The sequence below is a fragment of the Pteronotus mesoamericanus genome, unplaced genomic scaffold, assembly GCF_021234165.1.
Source record: "Pteronotus mesoamericanus isolate MK-2021 breed Mesoamerican mustached bat unplaced genomic scaffold, CSHL_Meso_final contig_1205, whole genome shotgun sequence".
Classification (NCBI taxonomy): domain Eukaryota; kingdom Metazoa; phylum Chordata; class Mammalia; order Chiroptera; family Mormoopidae; genus Pteronotus; species Pteronotus mesoamericanus.
The window spans coordinates 807544-815198 of record NW_026555044.1 but is presented as its reverse complement, the minus strand read 5'-3'; positions in this window follow the sequence as shown (position 1 = coordinate 815198).

Here is a 7655-nt window from a genome sequence, read left to right as displayed (position 1 = left end):
CAATTCATTGTAGGCCCTGGTTGAGTAGCTCAGTTGGTTAGAGTGCTGTCCCAATAATCCAAGACTGCAGGTTTGATCCTGGGTCAGAGAACATACAAGAATCAACAAATGAACGCATAAATAAGAGGAACAACAAATCTATGTTTCTTTCTCTCTCTCTATCTCTCCAGAGTCAATAAATAAAAGTTTAAAAAAATAAACAAGTCATTGCAATATGATGTGATAAGAGCTCCAGGAGAGGCGTATTTGTACAGTTTTGTGGTTACGCTGAGTCAGAGAAGGCCTGAAAGAGGAGGTAATATTTTAGCCAAATTGTAAAGAATTAACATAATCTTGCCAAATAAATGAGGGAAATGATCATTTCAGAAAATTATCGTCATCATCAGTACTACCCGATTACCATATAATTACTTCCTGTATGTCAGACAGTCCTCTAAACATTCTGTAGACATTAACTCATCTGATCTTCACAATAAACCACAAGGAGGTTTTGTAATTTTCCCCATTTTTCAGAGGAGGAAAATGGACAGAGAGATTAAATGACTTAGCCAAAGTCACCCAGCTGGTGAGTGGCAGAGTCAGGATTTGAACCTGAGCCATCCAACTCCAGAGACCATGGTGATGCTTGCAATGGAAGGAACAACTGGTGTAAAGATTAGGTACGTGGGGGCGTTTGGAGCATAGCACACAAATTGTTCCATCTTTGTTGCCCTCTTACCAAATTTTTGGGGCCCCTTCTCCCACTTTCTCATCATATTCTTCATATAGTACCATTTTGAATTCATAGCTTAATTTTTGAACTATACCAGCGATGCAGATTTAGACTGTGAATCTGCAAAAGTGCTGACCCGTGGTTACAACCCCCTAAAGATAGGTTTTCTTTCTTTTCTTTTCTCCTGACTCAGTTTAGCACCAAGACTGGGCTCCCTGCAGTACCTTGGGGATATTGTGTGAAGGAGAGTTTATTTCTGTTTCATACGTACTTGAAAAAGTACCTGGGGAAATCCTGGCAATCCCTGGATTTGACTTCTGCTGCCCCTTGCCCTGAGATTCCACCAAAACTGCTGGTTAATTTATAAATCAGATAATCCAGATTTACAAATGCCTTCAGAAGAAAAGTGGTTTTGATACTCTACTTACTTCTTTGGGTTCTTGCTTTCTCTTAGATGTAGGCCTAGAATCACTATCATTATTTCATCAGTTCTTTGATGCTTTTATGAAGATGAAAAGAAAAATTATCCAGTGTGCTTAGTTATTTTAAGCAGAAGGATTGGTTCAATTTGCTAGCCCTTCAGCTATAGGAAACTCTAAGTTCTAAGACTCATCCAATTTTCACAGCAACCCTATGACATAGGCCCAATTAACCTGATTTTTCCAATGAGGCAAATGTGATTCAGGGAGTTTAAGGGACTTGCAAAAGGTCACACAGCTAATAGACGATGGGGCCAAGATTCCAGTCCAAGTTTCTCTACATTTAGTCCCTACGTTTCTCCCTCACCATTCCCAGGTTCACCACTACTACCTGCCCGATCTTGGGAAAATCATGTCACCTCTCTGCATTTAAATTTCCTCATTTACATGAAGATAATAAAAGAATCCTCATTAAAGGACTATGCAGATGAAATGAGGTAATACATGGAAAGATTCAGAGCTTCGTCTTGCACATAGAAAGAACTTAACAAGTGTTTGTAGTTATTATAATTCTCTCAAAAAATCAGGCTTGTTTAGAAGCTAAGACTTGCTAAGAGTAGAATACTTCTCTTCTGTCTCAGTTCAGCACCAAGACCTGGCTCCCTGCAGACATGGGGATGTTGTGGGAAAGGCACAACATCTCGCAAATTGTCTCAAATTCTCACTCATTCTCTCTCTCTCTCTCTCTGTCTCTCATTCATCACTTATGGGCCGCTCTATAGCTTAGGGCTCCTACACAGGCTACATTTAGGCCTTCCTGAGCTTTGGGCCAAGGCCAGGGGTGTCTCCCAGCTCTGGGAGTCCAATTTTCCAAAGGGAGGAGTTAATTCCTTTCTAGTCTCTAGGATAAGAGAGGAGGCCTGTCTGAGCAAACGTTTTGAAGTGACAGTATATGTCGATCTCCTTCCCTATTTTCTTCTGTTTCTTTTAGCTTCCAGATAAACAGTGGATACATTCGAAAACAGGGATTTACTATAGTTAAGGTTCTGCCACCAGGCCTTCTTCCCTCTCTGGCTGCAGCAATCCTAAAGCATTAGTTAATTGGCTTTTTTTTTTTTTTCCAAGCTTTAGCAACCTCTCCAGAAACTACCAGGCCCTCTCTGAAAGAAGATAGGCAAAACCCAGCAGAGCTAGAGAGTCATTCATGAAGTGGATAGTTGACTAGCCACAAATATCCATCATGTACTTGCCACAAGCGAGGTACTCTGTGTCGGCATTGTAGAGAAGATAACAGTGCCGTGACACACTCCTGTGACAAGGTAAAGAGCACTATACATTATACATAACAGTTTTCCTTATTTACAGTAGAAGATTGTCATAAGGCAGTGTTTAGATGCAAGGTGAATTGAACAACCACCTGGTCTGAGTGCAGGGGATTCTGAAGGGAAAGAGGGAAGCTTGTATGTTTTGTTTCTGGTGCTAGGGTTCCAATTAGAGGCAACCTTTACCTAGAACCCTTTACTTCCTGCCCTTGAGGATAGGAAAGTGAAAGACTTGTTACTTTAGAGACTTACTAGACCGTAAAAGCAAAAAGGTCAGATTCTGGTCATTCAAAAGAAATGAAATCTAACCTCTGTTCTGGCCCCTGAATCCTGAGTTTTGTACACTTTTTTCAGCTCTCATACAATTTCCTTGTGTATCCTCACTCCCTTGGATGTGGTCTTGCCCCTGACTTTTGGATTTAGATGAAATGAAGCATAGGAAAGGAATTAAAGAAAGTGGTTAAGAACTAAGACCAAGAAAAAGGTTCATTCTATATAGCGCCTGGCATGTGCTACAAGAAATGGGCATGGCTTCTTTAAAGTATTTACTGATTTGGGCCATTAGTGAGAGTAAAATAGCATAAAATAGTATTGATATATTATTTTAAAATTTTATCAAGATATAGTTTTTGTTGAAATATAAATAATACGTAAGATTTTATTAGTTTTAGGTATAAACATAATGACTCAATATTTGCATGTATTGAGAAATGATCACCACAGTAAGTCAAGCTAATATCTGTTGCCATAGTTACAACTTTTTTCTTGTGATGAAGACTTTTAAGATCTATTCTCTTAGCATTTCAAATATGCAATATAGTATTGTCAAGTGTAGTCACCGCGCTGTACCTTATATCACTAGGAGTTTGTACCTTTGGACCCTCCTCACCCATTTCAGTCATACCCATATACTTGCCTCTGACAACCATCAATCTGTTCTGTTCTCTGTAGGTAAAAAAATTGTGTTTTTGTTTTGTTTTGTTTAGAGTCCACATATAAGTGAGATCATATAGTACTGTCTTTCTCTGTCTCACTTATTTCACTTCGAATGATGCCTTCAATTTCCATCCATGTTGTTGCAAATAGCAAGAGTTCATTTTTTATGGCTATTCATTTTAAGAGTTCATTTTTTATGTTATGGAATAACATTCACACTTACATATCACATTTTCTCTATCCATTCATCTATCGCTGAACACTTTGATTGTTTCCTTATCTTGGCTACTGTAAACAATGCTGCAAAGAACATGCGGGTGCATATATCTTTTCAAATTAGCAGTTTTGCTTTCTTCCAATAAATACCAAGAAATGGAATTGCTGGATCATATGGTAGTTCTATTTTTACTTTTTTTAGGAGTCCTCATACTGTTCCCATAAGTGGCTGCACCAATTTACATTCCCACCAACAGTGCACAAGGGTTCCCTTTTCTCCACATCATCACCAATGCTTGTTATCTCTATCAAGATAAAATTTTATTGAAATTTTTAATACTGATAATTTCCATCACTCTGTTTTATGTTTATGTATCAGTTTGTATAAAACACAGATATTGTTACATACCTACTTGTCATATATTTCTTAATCTTAATGGCTCCAGTGAAGTGGTTTGATGCGTATTCAAGGCACTTCTTTCTTGGGTTACTTTGAGAGAAGGGACAAGGGAACAGAAATAGCAGGATGAGCAATGGAAAAAGAAGGTAGTGGGGTTTCAAACTTGGTCCCCAAGAGGCAGCAAAGGAAAAACAACACAAAGCGAAAGAGAAATCCAGAAAGTCACTGAAAGGAGGGGGAAACGCCTCAGGAAATGCAAGAGAAAGCAAAGGCGGAGGAGTAGGAAATAGACAGAGACTGACAGTCCCAGGCATGGGCACTAAAGGAAGTGGGTATTCCCAGTTGGAGGTGGAAGCATTTTCCTGAAAGATGAAAGCCCATCCCTGCTGGAAACAAAAAGGGAGTTGGAAGCAAAGAGTATGATGGGGTGACCACTCTGCCGTGGGCCATGTGCCAGACGCCAGCTGAGGTAAAATTGTACAAGTAGGAGCTGTTCCTTCTACATGGGCAGACCCAGACTGCAGAGCCTGGAAATAATCCCAACACAGATCCTTTAAAAACACACAAAGTGACATAGGGAAGTGGATTTGCAACAATGTACTAGGTGTTCAGGACTGAGCTAGGAGTCCCTATAGACGCATGTGGAGAAGTCTCTGACCACAAGGGAGAAGGGTGTGGACATTGCTGAGCAGCACAGCCATGCTGTGAAAGGGAAGCTGTTATCTCCACTTTACAGGTGAGCAAACAGATGGGGTATAAAGTGATAATATATTATTCATCCATTTCCAAGGTCACACGGCTGACAAGTGTGAAGCTGAGATTCAAACCCCAGCCTTTCCATGCCCAGGCCTCATTGCTTATATCATCCTGAGCATTGTTTCATTTTTGGAAATCTCACCTAGGGCCAAGTTCTTTATACACTCTCTCTGAGCTAAAACAGGATCCAGCCATGTGTTTAAGTGTCGGCACGTCAGCATTTCAAAAACCTGCCACTTCCCCATGACCCTAACACCTAGAGCTAAAATTGAACAGGATCTCAGGCCCCAAGCGTTTCTTTCCTTTTCTGATGCTTTCATGGGGCTGGGGCTGAGGCAGGAAGCTCTGAGTGGGTACAGTCCAGATTAGGAAATATATCCTTGATGAACACTTGGACTTAACTCTCATATATTCTTTTCTTATATTCATAGCCTTATTTAAGAAATAGAGACCTCAGAAGACGAAATAGATTTTCTTTCTGTTCTTTGGTGGAATGATGTGTTATGATTACTTTACATCATTATTAAACACACCTTTATTAGGTCTTCTGTCTTAAATTATTTGAAAATAGAAGAATTCAAATTAAAAAGCCACCTGGGATTCAGAGACGTCACAAAAATAGTACGTAGCAGAGCGGGGATTTGAACCAAAGACATGAATTTTAACTAGGCACTATGTCAGGCTTTTAGGAGGAAGTCTGGGGATTAAAGGAGATATAAACCTTGAAGGAGATAACTTTAAGGAGCTTATTATTGGAAGATCATCTGTAAAACCAGCTGTGAAGAGGGTCCCTGATAAATTCATTTCTCAAGCACATCTGACAAATCAACTCTTACCTGGAGATGCAAGGTGACCATTATTCTGATGATAACACTGGCACATTACGTTTTAAGTTTTCCAGCATCTCCATTCTTGGGGGAATGGTACTGTCATATGAGTTTCCAGAAGGCCATTGACTTGTCCTTTCTTATTTTTTTAATTGATTTTTTTTTAAGAGAGAGAGGGAAGAAGGGGGAGAAAGAGAGACACATAGGCAGAGAGACAGACATCAATTTGTTGTTCCACTTATCTATGTACTCATCGGTTGATTCCTATATGTGCCCTGACCAGGGAACAAACTCACAACCTTGACATATGAGAACAATGTCCTAACAAACTGAGTCACCCAGCCAGGGCTGATTTGTCCTTTCATAGTCAACAACTGGAAGGAAAGATACAGGAATTGTACCAGTTCAGAGTACTGGTGGCAGATTTCAAAAGGCAAACTCAGGTCTTCCTTGTGATCAACAGAAAACAGCCATGGGTCAGAGATAGGAGGGCAGAGGCAGTTGAGAAAGGTTTGCCTGGAGCTCTGTCTGCTTGATATGTTCCCAAGGTTGGTGAAAAGGATGAGGGTGAGCCTGTTACAGAAGACCAATCAAATTAACCTAAGAACAGAGGAATGGCTAATATTTAAGGACTGTGGAATCAAATTCACATTTACTTCAGTCTTCCCCTTTGAAACTTGCTCCATGTGGGCTACTAGCTTGTTATTCAAGTTTTTGAGTGTTTAAAAAATAAGTTACACTTTGGTTATAGCACCCACACTATTTCCCAGTCTGGGCCTTTGTCTGTGCTGTTTTTTCCTTTTGCCTTGTCTGCCTGAGCACCTCCTGCTGCCGCTCAGGGCTGGCTTCAACACTATTTTCACCAAAAAGCCTTGCTGAACTGACTACCCTATCTCTCTCTTCAGCCACTCTGGGTTAAGTACCCCGTCTCTGAGCCAGATGAGACTCACTTTTCTACCTATATTATAGCTCTTTGAATGTGTCTCTTTTTCTGAACTGAAACTCTCTGGTGTGTGTCTGAATCTCCTTTTGGACAGGAGCACCTGGGCCTTCTGTCATTCATCAACACAGTGACTGGAGTGCAGTAAGCGCTCAAGAATGAGCGTTTAAACTGAACGGCATCCAACACAGTACATGAATCTCTAAGCTAACCATGCAGATGGCAGTTGGAATCACACGCTTAAAAAATAGGCCCCTTTTACTTCCTCCTCACCAATTATTGCTGAATCCTGTTTTGAGAAACAAAAAGAGATCCTGAAGAGTCAATCCCCCCCCCCACCAAAAAAAGGTATAAAAGAGATGACAAAAATGACCACAGATGATAAGGATGAGTCTATGGCCATACTACCCTGAACACACCTGATCTCATCTGATCTCGGAAGCTAAGCAGGGTCAGGCCCGGTTAGAACTTGGATGGGAGACAAGGATGAAAGCTTGGGTGATACATTTTATCTTTCCCAGAAGGTAAGACTTCCTTGCATCTGCCTGGTGTATTGCCTCCAATCTTTTGATGTTCCTTTAGGTCAATAGCCAGAAATGGAGGTAGGGGCCGGCTCCCACAGATGCAAGCTGCTCTAGCCCATCTTTCCGCAGTTCTAAGCGGGGACCTAAGCCTGGTGTAGGCTATGGTGTGCTGGGTTTGAGGTTCCCTAGCACGTATAAAACTGCGATCTGACCGGTAGCAGAAATTCCATGTTTATGCAGAACAACATCTGCAGATTTTATCTCCAGTATGGCCCAGTTATAGTCACACTTGGTATTTAAAGAATGAAGTGAAGCAACCACAGAAAGAGATAAAATGGCAAGTACTCTCTGTCCAGAGTCTCTGTAGCTGTTTCACATATGAGTAGGCTTCATAACTAGAAAAGGAAAATAGAGAGATTGAGGGGTGAGGGGAAGACAGATATATGACCATTTATCTATCAGAACTGACGTATATAACCAGTCCTGTGTTGGCTTTGGAGTAAAGGGAACAAACTATTTAGAGCTAGAAAGACGTGGCTCATGGCTCTGGCATGTACAAAATGATGTAAGTTCAAAGCTATTCACTGTAACATTGTTTATAGT